Genomic DNA, 17,504 nt, shown 5'->3' on the forward strand with positions numbered 1-17,504 from the left:
ATTTAGGAAATGGAGAAAAGTGGGTTGGGGACAAAGGTAGAAATAGGAAAATTGCTGAAGGAGGATGATTAACCAGGAATAAAGGAAGATAACCATAAAGATATGCCTAGTGCTTAGTTTTAAATCTTGCAATTTTGAGGAAAAAATATTTTTATTTCACTCAAGTTTACAAAAGGGAGAGAGAAATTGATTGATACATGGATATATAGAGAGAGATCTATGTGGGTGAGTGGATGGGTGGGCAGATGGATGGATGATAGATCAACAGAGAGATGTGCATCATAATGCACAGGATGGATGAATGATGGGTAATGAATAGATTGTATTACTGACTGCTGTGGATTGAATGCTTGTGAATTCCCAAAATTCGCATGTTGAAATCCTAACCCCCAAGGTGATGGTATTAAGAGGTGGGGCCTTTGGTATGTAATTAACTCATTAGGTGGAGCCTTCATATGTGTGATCAGCACCCTAATAAATGAGGCCCCAGAGAGATCCCTCATCCCTTCTGCCATGTGAGGACACAGAAAAAAGATGCCATTTATCAACCAGGAAGTGGGATCTTTGTAGACACCAAGTCTGCCTGTGCCTTAATCTTAGGCTTTGTAGTCTCCAAAACTGTGAGAAATAAATTTTTATTGTTTATAGGCCACCCAATTCATGGTATTTTATTATAGCAGCCTGAAAGGACTAAGACCTTTTAAACCATATGTGTCAAATTAAGAAGGTGCCTTGGCAGCTAGAAATGAGCTTATTTCTGTCCATGCAATAAAGCTACAGCAAAGCCCTCCTGCTCTATTTAGGTAGTCCTTCTTACTGCCTACCTACTCTTAAGAGATTTTCCTCTTTTGTAGAGGAGAACGTTCTCATTTTGAGAAGAATAATGTCATTCTGTGATTAGAAAAAAAGTGTTCTGTTTTGTTTTGTTTTTAGCCGAGAATTTCATCCCAAATCATGATTCAGTCCAAAGACACAAACACTGAAGATTGTGCAGCCAAAAATGTGTTTCTGCTAGTAAAACTAAAGTTAGAATCACCATGAACTTTTTCATGTTGGATTTTAGAGCAATAATCTTCTTTCCATGCTTCTCTGGGCTAAAACATTGAAAGCTAAATTTTCAACTTGCTGCTGGGTTTTTATCTTACAGTTCCCTAATCCAGATGTTTAATTATTCTCTTACTCATTTAACATAGCAGATCATTACTTCCGATTTGAAAATTAACTGTAGGTCTGGGACATATACAAACAGTGCTGTTTCTTGGTCACTGATTTTTTCAGGGAGGCTTGGAATTCTTCAGCTTTACAGGTCAAACTTGCATTAGAACATATTTCATTAGAAAAGAGATCTATATAGCACTAAAATTGTAACAGCCAATGGGCTGTTCCATTTCCAGCCAAAGTTCCAGCCAATGGGCCATGTTTTTCAAGAAATATGCTATAGACAAAAGATTACAACTACAAAAGTTTTATCCAGTAATAATTTTCTGTATTTGATCTGTAGAGTAACAGGGAGCTTGAAAAATGTCAGCACTTTCCCCAAATGCTATAAACAGGCCTTTAGATAACTGTTTTATATACTCATATCATATTATTGATGACCGATCTTTATGGATCTAGTTTAGAACTCAATTCAAGAGCATGTATTGAGTGTCAGGTTAGCATAATAAGTAAAAGATTTATGAAATAGTCTCTGATATCTAGGAGTTTACAGACTGGAGAGATGTGACATGTACTCAAAAAACCATAATATAGTGTAGATGGATGCCATGAAGACTATACCACAAAAAGAGAAAGATTTTCACTGACAGCGGTTGCTTTCAGTGGGAGTGGAGGAGGAGCCCTGAGATCAGGCCAGGATGCAAGAATGTGAAGTGCTTGGAGGGCTGCTGGCTGAAGGAGTCTCTGTAAATAGTGAATATAGTTCATGTAACTGAGCGAGATCTTGCCCATGGTGGTGAGGGAAGAGCATTTCAGTCCAAAGGATCAAAGGTCTCTCTTCTCTTGGTGGTGCAGTGCCCTCAGAATGAAATTCACAAGGCTGGCCCTGGCCTCCCTGACCCCATCTCACTGCTGTTCAGTGTGGCCCCTGGGTCGCCGCTGGTCTGAGAAGGGCCAGGGGTCTCTGAGGAGATCAATCTAGAAGCTTTCAGAGCAGTAGATGTTACTGTGACATTTATTTTTATTTTTTTTTTAATGATTGATCTGCAGTGGATTGTGAAGAACACAGAAGTGGTTCTCTATCACAGAGTGTTTGAGGAGTGCCGTGTGATATGGTCTTCCCGCTGGTGTGTCAGTGGGGTTCCTCATTGTTCCCTGAACATGCCAAGCAAAAGCCTCTCACCCTTGCTTTTCCCTCTGCTGGAATGCACTTCCTCCATATCAATATACCTGTCTGTCCTCGCTTCCTCTGGACCTCTGTTCAGATGTCACCTTATCAGAAATGCTTTCCCTGATGACTTAAACAAACCTGCCTTGTCACTCTGGCTCCTAACCTGGCTTATCTCTCTTCCTGTAAGTGCTTAATCCCTCCTATACAGTTATTGGTTTGTTTACTTACTGTCTGTCTCGCCCTACTAGAAGTCAACAGCACAAGAACAGGGACTCATTTATCCTTGTACAGCACTTCCCCCCCTATCTGCGGTTTCACTTTCCTGTGGTTTCAGTTACCGAGTCAACCACAGTCGGGAAGCAGATGATCCTTCTTCTGACATGTCGTGGGAAGGTCAGCAGTAGCCTAACGCTACATCGTTCGCCTCGCATCCTTAGAGGAAGGGGAGCATACGTTGCAGTAAGATATTTTGAGAGAACCCACATTCCCATAATCTTTATCTCAGTATTGTTATAATTGTTTTATTTTGATACTAGTTATTTTAATCTCTTACTGTGTCTCATTTATGAATTAGTCTGCCTCGGTTTGTATGTCTGGGGAAAAAAAAGCCCCGATATATACAGGGTTTGGTACTATCTGCGATTTTGGGCATCCACTGGGGGGTCTTGGAATGATGTCCCTGCACATGAGGAGGGACGACTACAGTGTGCATCACCATATGCTTACCACCTAGGTGACACATAGTTGGCCTTGGTAAATATTTGCCATTTGGACGGATGCCAGGAACAATTGCAGTCGGGCTCGCAATTGCAGGTGTACTTTAGGGAACAGTCAGTAATTTAATTTGGCTAGAAAAGGGGAGAAGAGAAATAGAATTTCAGTTGGCTCTGGTTTCAGTTCAAGTGGTTAGAGTCATATTTTGGTTCTAGACTGCAGCACGTGTAATCAAAGAACATTCTTCTTTTCCTGAGCCGACCAGGTGCCGTCTCGCCATCAAGGATCCTCTTCCTAACCAACTCTAGAGGTGTTTGCTTTGTTTTGGTATTTCAATCTTAGTACCTCCTATTTTAATTTCCATCATCTTACCATGTAAGCGGTTCCTCACAAAACTCCGGTTTAGCTCCCCCTGAAACTGCAGCATATTTGAAGTTCTTGTGGACCCAGAAGAGGGGAGAAATGCTACCCTTATCATTTGTGGAGATGGCACGCAGGGCCCTTTCCAGCAGGGCTGAGCCCCTCAGGCACTGCTTCTAGCCCATGCAGATTTACAGCTGGGACTCCCCTCCCCCCCCCCCCACCTGCCCCATGGAGGGTGATGAGGGCCTGTGGTAGGGGTTCGGTGAGGCTTCACAGTTGGAAGGAAAGGTCAGCTCTCTTGGGCCACTGAGGGGATCCTCCAAGATGAGATAAGACAGGCGGATGAGAAATCTGTGCCCCACCTGTGTTCCTGGCCCTTTTGGCATGGCAGCGTTTTCCTTCCAAGAGCCTTGCAGTGCACCTCGGTATCACTAAGAGGAAAGCAATCCATTTATGACTAGCAGGGAAGACATTTTCTGCTTTCAGAGTGGCCTGGCGTACAGATAGCATACATAATTAATATGCCCCAGAAAGCCATTTAAATTAATTATGGGATTGTCCCCCAAGAAGTATGCCATGGAAGGCTGTGCTTTAGGATTTTTAAACGGGTTCCGGGAGTCCCAGGTTGTTTTTTCCCTCACCATTAGGACTTAGTGACCTCAGGCAATTCACTTAATGTTCTCTAAAGTACGTGTAAGGTATTTTATTGATCCATATTTTATTCATACTTTTCACTCCTGAACCTTAGAAAACCTCCGTAGAGCCATTCTAAGGGTCATTGAGTGAAAGCCGGCACGATAGCACTATCCTTTGAGATCCGCCATAGAAAATTGCTTAAAAGGGCCTGGTTACATATATATTTTTTAACATCCCAAAGTAGATATTTCATAGCACTAATCATTCTTCATTAAAATGTCTAGTTAAACATGCACATCTGCTTAATTCTTTAAAATCTATGACTGCCCAAGACGTAAGTGATCAGCTCTTGCAACTGGACTGAGTGCATATTCAGGTAGGAAGTTGTTAAATTATTGTCAGAATTATACCACCTCTGTGATAGAGCAAGTTGCATTTTCTTTGAAGGAAGAGTGCTAGGAAGGTCTTACATAAGCCGTACGTTTTTCTCACTTATTCTGGTCTTGCCATTTGCACTAAAGAATTATGACTAATTTTAGGGTTCAAGAGGAACCCGTGTTCAGAAGTGAATGAGATTAGGAATTTGTATTTTCTACTTAGCTATATCTATTTTTGTTTGTTTGTTTGTTTGCAAGAGATGCTGCAAAGTATTGTGCACTAATATTTTATGGATTAAGAGTCATGTGAACTCCATTAGTGTCCAAGATACCAGGTTTTTTCTTGGGAGAAAGAAGCAGTTTCTTTTCTTTTTTTTTTTTTTCCTCCGTGGCTGGTATGGAATTTCTGTGTTGAGCTTTTAGTCCTGCATCAATATGCTTATCTCTATAAAACTGTTCTACTTTTCTAAGCAGAAAGGGCATAGACACTATACAATATTCTCTTCAAATAAGCCAGTGCCGAACTATAGGAAGTTGCCTTAGTTTGCATAAATCTTTTTGAAAAACTGCAAAAAAATTTCATGTTATTATTCCCAACGGGTTTCCTGCATTTTTCTGCTGTTTAGCAGCTGTCCAGCAGATGGCACTGTGAAGTAACTAGATGACAGCTTTTTTTTTTTTTGTAAATGTGGCTGTATGCATTTCTACCATATCTATATTTATAAACACGCATTCTGTTAACATTACAGTAGACAGTATGACACGTTTTTGAATCACAAGTGTCTGCGATTTGTAAATTTGTGTCTTGTACTGGCACATTATTATGTAGTATTTCGTGATACAAATAAAATAAAACTGTTCATTGTTCCTTATGGAGCTTTTAATCTTTCTGATTATTAACATTAGAGTTCACTTAAAAGCTTGTGCCAATAGGGTAGAGATACATCAGCAAATAATCCCCATACTAATATCATCCTGGGTGCCCCTGCCCTGTGTTTGATTTGAGGAAGGGATGTGGTTGGGCTAAGGGTAACAGCCCTCAAAGAGTTGCTCACCAACAGCTCACTTCATGGAGTATTGTGGCCAAAAAGGAAGGAAACAAAAGGAAACTAGCACCCATTACTCTCAGTGTGTCCTAGAAGCATGGGCCTACTTGGGTGCTTGTCAGAAATGCAGTGTCTTAGGGCTTACCCTAGATGTAATGAATCTGAATTGTTTTTTAACAAGATTCCCAGATGAATCATATGCACATCAAAGTTTGAGAAACATTGACTATTAAGTGCTTCCTCTTAGCTCAGGGTTGATGGGGGGGGTGGAAGGGAGGGGAGGGTGGGTGATGGGTATTGAAGAGGGCATTTTGGGGGATGAGCACTGGGTGTTGTATGGAAACCAATTTGACAATACATTTCATATAAAAAAAAAATAAGTGCTTCCTCTTTGAATGTACAGCAGATGTTGAGAGCCTACAATGTGTCAAGCAGTCATCCTGGGCTTGGGTTGCAGAGATGGCCAAGTCAGGATACTGGCCATCAGGGGATAAGCGGCATGTTAAACAAATAACCGTAACAACGAAGCCAATACAGCAATGTAGGTGCTAACAGGTATGTCCTAGTTGCAAGTGTGTGTTTGGTAGGCGTTGGGCTGAGGTTCACATTTAATCTTTTGTTTTGGTTAAGTTTATTCATTCACTTTTGAGAGAGAGAAAGAGGGAGGGAGGGGGAAAGAGAGCGTGTACAAGCGGGGGAGGGGCAGAGAGAGAATCCCAAGCAGGCTCCACCCTGTCAATGCAGAGCTCGAAGTCATGCATCGTGAGATCATGACCGGAGCTGAAATCAAGAGTCGGGTGCTTCACCAGCTGAACCACCCAGGTGCCCCTCACACTTAATCTTTATAACAACTCTGAGAGATGGAAATTGCTGTCCTGGAAGAGGTAACTATGAAAAGTCATTCAACAGCTAGTCAACGATGAGCTAACACTTAAACCCAGCTCTTTCAGGCTCCAAAGCCCAAGCTTTTTCAATAAACTATATCTTAGAAGCCCAGGCTTTTTCAGTAAATGAGCTATCTGTGTAATCCCTGTTATAGATAACAAAGGAAGGTGTTGCTTTCCAGACCAAGGATCTGAGGACCTTGCATTAAAAGGTAATTTTGGAAAGTTTATAAGTTAAGCACTTAAGAGTGATTTCCCCAATGAGCGGTGGTCACCTAATACCTTGCATGTGGGTCATCTCAGTTCTTCTATCGGGACGTCTGGAGATCCAATGCAGCCCTGCCATCAGGAGGAGGAAGGGGCTGACTGCAGATGGGCGGCCCTAGGGGACTTTTAGATGGAGAATTTGTAACAGAATGGGATTATATTTGCTGAGCTCAGGAGAAGTAAGAATCTGGGTATTCTCTCCCACAACCAGTCAGGTACTGCTTGTAAGTCAGCAGTCGTCCGGATGGTGGTAACACTGAGCCCTGCAGAGGCCACAGAGCACGGTTTTTAGGAATTGCCCCAGACTGACACTCATCTCTTCAAAACAATTCTCAGGGATTAATATGGTTTTAATTACCTACACTTATATGAGCCTGGCTGTTTTATCTAAGTTCATTGATGAGTCTCCCACAGAGAATGGAATTAGACATCTCAATAAGATAAGGAAATTATATCTATTTTTTGTCACTGTATGTGGGAGGATTGTGGTTGAGTCTGAGAAAATTATTTCCTTCAGGGCCTTTTATCCTTTTGTATTATCATTTATTATTTCACATATTATATCCACCTGTAAGCAAAACTGAATATTAAATTTGAATCACGGTTTAGAAACATACATACATAGTTGGCAAAAATAACACCTGCCTCTTGTGAAGAACCTACGGGTCAAGAAATGATGCTAAAGGAACTAACTGCCCTACAGGCCTTTGATGGCTAATATTGGTATTTTTCAGAAAGTGCTGGGAATATTTAGCCTGAACTTTTAAGCCCCATCTTGTTATTTCCAGGCAATTTGTAGCATTTAGTACCCTAGAGTCAAAAATGGTTTTGCTTCTATCTTTGGCTAACAGTGGTGAATGCATATTCCAAATATGGCTCATATTCCCAAAAACAAAGCGGCGTGGGATGTTGTAGAAGTTGTTAGGGGGAAAAAGCGCGTGTACAAATTCACAGGGAGTAGCGACTAGGTCAAAATGGTCAGCCATGATGGCTATAGTGATGATTTGTCAAGGAGCACCGTTGCCTCATTCTTTAAAAGAATAACTTTGATATGCCAACATTTCTATATGACCAACAACAAAAAAGACGCTGGCTTAATGCTATCTTTTTGTCCAAGGGTGAGCTTTTCCTCCATTTCATTGGAACCGCCCTCAAATGCTCATCCACGCCACTAGCTCATGTTTCATTCTCAATCTTGCTTCGACTCCGTGTCTTCTTGGAGTAGAGTATTTTATTTTAAATGTAAAAAGGAGAAAGGTGAGGTGACGGCATCTCTGAGAGAAGCCTGCTAAGAATTTTGTCTGGTTACTGTCTCCACTTTTCTAAAGCGGCCTCTTGACCATGTCATTTTGCCCTCACCTGTCTCCATAAGACAATGAAGTGTTGTCTGGAAAAACAGTAGACATTGTTACCTAATAAGCTATAGTAGTTACGATATGCAAAAGAGGAAAAACATACCAAAGAAAACAAATGAACTTGAGGGATTTTTAAGAGTATTTTATGCATACATGTATATTTTTTAACATTTATTCATTTTTGAGAGACAGAACGTGAGTGGGGGAGGGGCAGAGAGAGAGAGAGTCACAGAATCTGAAGCGGGCTCCAGGCTCCAAGCAGCCAGCACAGAGCCCGATGTGGGGACTCAAACTCACGAACCCTGAGATCATGACCTGAGCCGAAGTCGGACGCTTAACCGACTGAGCCACCCACGCACCCCTTTTTTATGCTTATATTTTTAAGACTAGTTCTGGAGTATGTCATGAAGTCAATTCATATTTACCTTAATTTCTTAAACATACAAAGCTCAGAGTTAACGTAATGTGTCATGGGGTGCTAGCAAATTATCACAAAGAAGCAATACGAATGCTATCTGTATTATAAAATGTGTTGGCCTTTGTTTTAGTCAAGAGTAGCACACGGGCCATTGTGAAAATTAGAATCAAAATGATCTCTCGTGTATATAGTAATCCTCTACTAGCCATATTATTCAATTAAACAGAACATGCATTCCTTTTCCAATGTAAATAACTAAATGGTACTGAAATGGTACTTAAACAAACAAAAAACATAATGAAGATTGTTGGGAGGGTTGCCCTGGAAAATATAATCCAAGAAAAGGTGATAAGTGTCTTTTCCATACTTCCCTGCTCCAGCCAAGCTTTGTTAGTGACAGCCCCCTGAGCATGCTGTGCTATTAACCTGTAATGCCACCTCTCTGCACACGTGATGAACTCGGGCGTGTCCTTCAAGACTCCGGTCGAGTACCCTCTGATCTTTGAAGCTAGCTCCTCTGATCACTGTTTGTCTCCTCTTTCTGTTAGGGCCTCCTATTTTTGCTCTTGTCTCACGATGTTGAAATTATATGAGCCTCGCCCTCCTCCCACCCCCAGATGAGCCCCTTGAAATCAGGAACCACATTTCATTCATTTATGTGTCTTCAGTGCCTAGTTCATGTATGAAAAATGTGAGGTACGTGTGCCTTCAGTCTTCAGTTCCCGCGTCTGTGACAGATCCTGCAAATCAATCATGGCACTTTCTCTCTCTCTTGGAGACTAGGCCTAGCTCCCTAGTACTTCTGAATGCCACACTTGAAGCTGCTACTTACCAGACAGGTTCCTTGTGATTGACATGCTGGTTTCAGCTGCCTTGTGACCACTGGCCTAGCAGAACACCTAGCGCATAGTAAGCAGGCATTGTTATTTTTAGGTGGAAAATGATATTAAATGGAAATCATATGAAACCTTTGTTTGTGGCTTTTGGCTTAAGCTTTGTTTGTGGCCTGTGGCTTAAGTATTCTGATGGAGTTGAATCTAGCAATGTTTTAAAACTTGCTGATACCTCCAATCACTGAGATTCAAACATGGTGTTGTTTCACTTTCATTATTTTGAGATACTCTGAGTTAAATAAAGTTAAACAGCCTCCTTTACATTGCAAAACCTACCCTTTTGTGCCAGAGTACATCAAGAATCTGCATGAAGAGAATAAAATATTTAGTGTTTCTCAGACTATTGGAACAACAAAGGAGGGTTTTATGGAGCTAGTGTTCCCCAGGACCCACTCTGTAGCAGATTCTAGATAGTTCTGCCCATGTCTTCCCCACACTGTGTTATTTATGTATTTATAGTTAGTATTGGGAAAATGAGAACAACAGGCTTCCTTTCTTCTGGTTTTGGAATATAATCTAGAATATTCTTTTAGAAGTATGTGACAGTGATTGCTTCTTCCTCTAATTTCCTGCTGGTTTCTCTAAGTGCATTGACCTTTGAAAATATATTATTAATTTTTCTTTCTGAAGCATGAAGTTAAAGTAGTAAATGATATGAGTCAACAGACTTGGATTCAAAGACCCCAAGTCTGACATTCACAAACGCCATGGGAGTGCAGTTCTCATTTCTCTTCATGACCCTTAGTTTTCTCACCTATAAAGTGGGGATATTGAATCCCCGAAGTGTCAACACAGGCACAGAACAAACAAACAATGCAGAGATGTGTGTTTGCTCCCTGCCTGATTCCAGATGTAACTAACACTCCTAAGGATGTGTTTTTAAATCAGTTTGCTTAGAGAGCAGTTTCATTTCCAGAAGCTAGAGATGACTTGAAAGTGACTTGTGACACCTGACCAGTTAATAACGCATCTTACGTGTGCAGTAGGAGCTGGTAAAACCTAATGTCTCCGACTCAGCCTTAATGATGTAGTAACATAGTTTGGGATATTTGTTGCCAATGTAGTTTCTCCCCAGATCCCCCTTCTGCCCTCAACACCCCCTCCCTCCCCCCCAAAAAAAAAAGCAGATGGGAGAGGAAGAATAGACAGAAGACATCACTTCAAATAGGGATGATGTTGACAAAGGTTGACACTGTGTTTTAAGAATAAGTAATTTCTCAGAATAAAGTGCCATGGGGGAGGGGAGCTGCTGCTGCTGAACTTTGGGTCCAAATAAGTGGGGCCTACTAGGAACAGGACTCCTAAAATGACAAAGATGTCTGGGAAGGTGTGGTCCGGAGCCATTTTTGCTGGCTATAAGCAGGGTCTCTGGAGCCAGAGGGAGCACACAGCTCTTTTTAAAATTGAAGGAGTTTATGCTCAAGATGAAACTGAATTCTATCTAGGCAAAAGATGTGCTCATATGTATAAAGCAAAGAACAACACAGTGACTCCTGGTGGCAAACCGAACAAAACCAGAGTACTCTGGGAAAAAGTAACTTGTGCTCATGGAAACAGTGGCATGGTTCATGCCAAACAAATTCCAAAGCAACCTTCCTGCTAAAGCCATTGGACGCAGAATCCGTGTGATGCTGTATCCCTCAGGGGTTTAAACTAACTGAAAAGTAAATAAATAAAGGTGTAGATTTGAAAGGAAGGAAGGAAGGGAGGGAGGGAGGGAGGATCATGGGAAACGAAGTCCATAGTGAAAGCATTTGGGAGTTTGTCCGTTATCTGCCTTATTGGGTAGTATGGATAGTAATGTTCCTGTCCCGCGGCTCATTTCATAGACTCCCCTCTCGCATCAACACTATAACTTCTGTTTTAACTTGTAACAGTACCCATGTATTTATGCTTAGGCTGCACCTAGATTGTTCCTGTTTCCTTTTGTATTTTGTGCAACATGTTGATGTTGTTGGGGAAACTGGGGATTGCGTATCGGGCAGCATTTTAATTCCAGTCTTACCACTTACCTCCTGCGTGATCTTGCCAAAGCATTTAACTTCTCTTGGTCTCCCGTCCTCAGCTGTGAAATGGAGGTAATGATGTCTAGGATTCTTGTGAGGAGTCAGTGATACTAAAAGTAAAGAACCTGGTGGGGCATAGCTGCTTCCTAAATGCTGGTTCCCCCAAAGCCCTCCTTCACGTCACTCCGAGAATAACCAGTATAAAACGTTAATCTGAATTTGTCTGTTTCAAATTTATCAGTGGTTCCCAGTGCTCCCAGGATCAAGGCTCCCTGCTGAGTCATTCAAGGCTCCCCCCCCTCCCCCATGAACTGGCTTGTTTCCAAACCCATTTCCCATCATTCTCATCTCCACATGTTATGACCAGTCACCCTAAACTTCTCTGCTTTCTTCTGACCATTATGGTTTTGCTTGTTGTGTCATGCACTTCCTTTCCTCCCTAGGAGGTCTTTCCTGGCCACCCCTTGCCCCACCTGTCCAGAATGAGTGTCTCTCTTCTGTGCTGTTTATCTTGTGACACTTTCTCATTTCAATACGATCTGCTTATCTGTTCCCTCACAAGATGGTACATGAAGGGTGCAACTTGTGTCTTATTTATATTTATATTCCCAAGGTACAGCATCTGACCTACAGCAAGTGCTCAAGAAATCTCTGTTTCCTGGGTTCTGTCTCACCTTATTTGTCCCCCATGCCTGTCAACCCCAAAAGACCCATTATTATTATTCCTAGCAGAGCAAGACATATTTTAGTGATTTTGTGAACCCCCCAAATAACTTATTTTTAGTGTCTATTTAGAAAAAAAGAGATACATTTGTAAGTGTATTAAAAAACAACAACAACAAAAAAACCACTCTAGGATCACCTGGGTTGCTCGGTCGGTTAGGTGTCCGACTCTTGGTTTCCACTCAGGTCATGATCTCACGGTCCATGAGTTTGAACCCCACGTCAGGCTCCATGCTGGCAGTGAGGAGCCTGCTCTGGATTCTTCTCTCCCTCTCTGCCCCTGCCCTACTGACGCACACTCGCACTCTCTCTCTCTCTCTCAAAATAAATAAACTTAAACCCTCTAATGACAGGAACCAATCATATTCATGAATTCTCAAATTATATTCTTACAGAATTAAGGTAATCAAACTGCAGATACTTCCGTCTTTTCAGCATCTTGTCTGCCGTCAGCATCAGTGATTCGGGCAGAGTTCTACTGCTAGAATGCCCGCCGGTCACTGTAGGCTCAGGTATCAGGGAAAGGTACGCACTTCGGTCTTAGCTTTGGCCCGTGATTTATAAATGTCTGGATGGCAAAAAGACGTTTCAGAAGTTTATTTCTTCCAAGATGTGGTGTTAGAGCTGCTGAAAGAAACTCGGATTTGTTAGAATTGGACTGACATTTATAAAGACATAAAACCTCTGTGTGGCAGCAGCTTTAATTATTACTTAAGAGCAGAGTTGTTAAAATGGCTTCCCCAGATACTTGAGCTCTTGATTATGTAAGGAGGAAAAAAGGAAAAAAAAGATAAATTTCAAAATTGAAGCTCAAACAGTTCGCACTGCCAGTTACTCGATAATTCATTTTGGGGACGGCTTCTATGTGTGGTCTAGGAATGAAGCCAAATATCAAATGCATCACTGGCTGCTGACAGGTAATGATAAAGTGTTAAGGAAAAAACAAAACAAAACGGAACAAATCACAACTTGCCTCCATCAGAAAGATATGGGGATATTTACTGAAGTATTTGAGTATCTTCAATGTACACGAGCTCCACAGCAACCTGTAAGATTTAAAATGTTCTTTTCCAGGGGCGCCTGGGTGGCTCAGTTGGTTAAGCCTCCAACTTTGGCTCAGGTCGTGATCTCACAGTTCGTGAGTTCGAGCCCCGTGTCGGGTTCTGTGCTGACAGCTAGCTCAGAGCCTGGAGCCTGTCTTCAGATTCTGTGTCTCCCTCTCTCTCTGTCCCTCCCCTGCTTGCACTGTCTCTCTCTCTCTCTCTCTCAAAAATAAATGAAGAAAACATAAAAAAATTTAAAATCTCCTTTCCTGGTATTCATATAAAGAACTCTTTCATGGTTACTTTGAGATTTCTCCAAATCAGAAGAAAAAGCCCCCCACGTTTGATCCTTGAGACATGAACTCTAAGCTAATAGCGTCTTAGTTGTCTGTTACTTTTCATACTTATCAAGGGAAACTTTAACAAGGAGGGTAGTATCCTTGGAGGGCTAAGATGCGTTCTGCTAGTGTGGCATGGCTTGCAATAAATGGAGGTTCGTCTGTGTTAGGATATGAGGCTATTCTCCAAAGACATATATGCTGATAGCACTAATGATTTGCAATATTTAACAGTAAAACTGTTTCACTTGCAGTGACTCCAGGCTTTGAATTATAAATGGAATCATTTTATATCTTTTGGCATTAGTTGAAATACATGGGAATTGGCCCAGATTTCCCATTAATAATGTAGCAAGTAAACGTTTCAAAATCATTAGAGCTGATATCTCTATTTAATTGGTATTTGGAAGATACATTTTATTTATCAAAATATACATTCATAAAATTTATATAAATTTATACTGATTTGAAAAAAATCTAAGTTTATTTTATTAAAAAAAATTTTTTTTAACGTTTATTTATTTCTGAGACAGAGAGAGACAGAGCATGAACAGGGGAGGGGCAGAGAGAGAGGGAGACACAGAATCTGAAATAGGCTCCAGGCTCTGAGCTGTCAGCCCAGAGCCCGACGCGGGGCTCGATCTCACGGACCGTGAGATCATGACCTGAGCCGAAGTCGGACGCTTAACCGGCCAAGCCACCCAGGCGCCCCTAAGTTTATTTTAAAAGATACGATACTACATGTGTACTATGTTATGTTTATCTGTATGTATAAGCATTTTTTGTTTATTGTTTGGGCTGATTAAAAATCAAAACTGAACTCAGGGGGTACTAAGAGGTGATTTTCTGCTGTGATCTCATTCTAAGTGACATTTCTTTTTTATTTTAAGTTTATTTATTTATTTTGAGAGAGAGAAAGAGAGCAAGCAAGCAGGGAAGGGGCAGAGGGTGAGGGAGAGAGAGAATCCAAAGCAGGCTCCGTGCTGTCAGTGCAAAAGGCCCAATGTGGGGCTTGATCCTGTGAACCATGAGATCATGACCTGAGTTGAGGTCAAGGTTGGACACTTAAACAACTGAGCTACCCAGGCACCCCACGTTTCTGTTTATTTGACCTCAATTTACCTGCCGGGGAGGACTGCTAACTTATCACAGTGGGTAAATCTTACTGATTTAAGGCAAATCATATGCAATTTGGGGAAGGCATCAAATCACTTTTGAAAGAGAAATTCCCTGGCATGGCTAATGTAAGATATAACTTTCATGACTAAAGTAGGTACAGGAAGGTGTCCAAAAATGGGAGAATGAATTTGTGTCTGCACCGACAGCCCTTTTCACAGTCTTGACCCAGTCCTTCTCTCCTGAATTTACTGGCTCTATTTACAGAAGACTTTAAGTGCAATTGAGTTTTTATTTGAAATTGTACACCCTCTATTTATAGATTATGACTTTAATTCATGATGACGTGATGAGGAAAAGGAATACTAATCGTGGCAAAGTCAGAATTGTTAATGATGTGAACTGGCATGCTAGGTAGGTTTTTGATAAAGTTTTACGATTATGAATGTATGTATCTGTAATGATAGAGCGAACCTAAAATTGCAAATGATTAGGGATTGGAGAAAGAATGCTCAGCCTTTTAACACTTTGCTTGTTTAATGTGAAAAACTTTATAAGGAGACATAAAATTCAGAGAACAAAGCGGGGAGGATACCACACCTTGCTCAGCTGGGTACTATGGGAGGTTTGGTGAAGTTACCCACTTTCCATGGCTGGGAAGATAGAATTGTGGGATTTTAGAACTGGAAGGGGATTTCAGCTAGCCCATATTATAGATAGAGAAACCGAGTCCAGAGAGGTGAAGTTGGTATGCTTTACCCAGCATACCAACTTCAGCTTCATAGTCACTTGATTTCCAGTGCATCATAGTCACTTCTGGAAAAGCCCAGCTGGTAAAATCTTTCAGGACGGCTGTGAAGCCGGCATGATGAAGAGTTGGTTGGTGTTTTCAGTGTACAAAGGCTGTATAAATTTCAAATGTAATTATAATAAAACCCTGTATTTTGGCTTTGGGCTGCTGAGCTCTCAGAGGAACACCTGCTCTAGTCACAAAAACATCCTCCCGCCTATAACTTCTTTTATTGTAGACAGACGCTTGCCTTTGTCCCTGCTTTCCTTGGATAGCCTCCTGTTTCACTTCTAGATGTCCTGTGTCTTGTGAAAGAGTGTCATTCTTCAGATGGAAGCTTTTTAAAAAAGATTGGTCATTATCACTTACTAATATTTTACGTCCATAGCCTCTATTCCTAAACTCCTCTTGATTTTCAGTTAATCCTTCCCTCTCAAGAAAACCAGGGGTAATTTAAATAGAGAAAAGAGAAGAAAACTAACATTTATTCAGCACCTACTATTTGCCAAGTATTCTCTTTAAATTGCTTTTGGAATGAGGTCAGTATGAATAAATAAATCAATAAAAGATCCTATCCTGCTAAGATACCTTGCCTACATTATTAATTGCTGAATAAATCAAGGCTCAGAGATATTAAATAAGCCAGAGAGAGGAATTAAAAAGCCAGTAAGTCTAAAAGGAGAGACATCTCCAAGAGAGAGGTCACATTTCCCTTTCCTCATTAATAAAAAGAGTGCTAAACAAAAATAGAGGAAGAAAAGGAAGGAAGAGGGGGAAGGAAGGAATGTATTTGGTTACATGCTGGGTGCTACCTATCTGAAAATAATAAACAAATATATCTATATAATTTTTGTAACAGAAATAAGTACTTTTGAGAAAATGTGCCCTGAATTTCTTTGCCTGTTACCTCCATGCAGGTAACTCTTGTGGGAGTATCACTGATGTCTTAGGCATCCATGAGGCATGTCCAGGTGTTCCTGAGATGTCCCTGAAATGTTGGGTTCGTTTTTATTGCGTCCCTTTCCTGCTCCAGGCTAATGTTGCATCCAGATCAATGATTCCAAGATAGAAAGTTTGAAATCCATTCTCACGAGGCATTAAAACACGAGCAAACGAGAACAACAACCAAAACAAAATAAAACCTTTGCACTCTGCAAATACAGTCGGGTGATGGTTCCCTAAGTCTTATAATACAGTTTCATCATTTGATAGAGCCGTTCCAAGGGCTTGAAAAGTGTCCAGCCACCTCAAGACCCCAGATCTGTGTTTGTAAGGCTCTAAGAAAGAAGGAAAGTTTGAATTGCTTGATGGTTGACTGGTGTTGTGCGCTGTCTCCCTAGAGATGAAGTGTTCAGACGATAGGCTGTTGCCTCACCCGCACAACGGTTTTACGCGCTTTTTTTTTTAATTGAATCTGTAATCTAATTCATCTCCTCTCTTGTCTCAGACTCCCTTACATTGAGGAGTGCCTCCCCGTGTAACCAGGTACCCCTCTGCTTATCTGTGTGTCCCCACAAATCTGAGACTGAAAAGGGACTTTAAATACTATCTGGACCAATCTCCTCCATTTTGTAGGTGAGAAAACTGTGGCACAGAGAGACTGAAAAATGAGGTTAGAGTTAGCCAGCGGGAGACCAGCTGAGCCACAAACTGAGCTTGGAATTCTGGGCTTCCAGTCCAGTGCTTTTTCCACTGGGCTGTGTCTCCTAGCTGAACGATGTCTGGTCCTTGGAAAGGAATGAGAGAGGTAGACCGAAGAGGTAGGAATGTTTTCTTTCTTATTCTAGGACTAGCACACGTGCCTTTTGGGAAGTAGGTAAAAATCTATGTCTCTCTCTTTTTTTTTTTTTTTTTTATTCAATTCAGTACGTAGTATGGGCTTAATACTACCACGGAAGGAGGTAAGGAGGGGAGTTAAATAAAAGGATTTAAGAGCTAAAAAATTTCACAGTATCATTAGGTAAATAAAAATAACACAGATTGCAGTGTTGGGTAATTAAAAGGGGATTTCAGATAAGTGGCGTGGTAAATGTTCAGAGAGAGAGGAGACAGGGAAGGCTGGAGTGACCTGGGGAGGTTTCACAGAGAAGGCTAGAAAGTGAGCTTCCTGGGCCATACGAGCTTCCTGGGCCATAGAAGAAATGATCAGAGCAGAGAGGAGGCCGAGGGCTCTTTAGCAGGGAGGAGCAGCTAAGAGGGATCCCAG

The 17,504-nt window shown here is 41.3% G+C and overlaps 1 protein-coding gene and 1 pseudogene across 1 annotated transcript in view; both read left to right on the top strand.

Annotated features, from left to right (window-relative positions):
- GRIP1 (glutamate receptor interacting protein 1) overlaps positions 1–17,504 on the top strand; it is a 684,764-nt gene that overhangs the window by 219,025 nt on the left and 448,235 nt on the right. The window lies entirely within an intron of this gene.
- On the top strand, positions 9,965–10,974 carry LOC147579060 (large ribosomal subunit protein eL33 pseudogene; annotated as a pseudogene).

Source organism: Puma concolor, chromosome B4, assembly GCF_028749965.1.
Source record: "Puma concolor isolate L17-30 chromosome B4, mPumCon1.1.hap2, whole genome shotgun sequence".
NCBI lineage: Eukaryota > Metazoa > Chordata > Mammalia > Carnivora > Felidae > Puma > Puma concolor.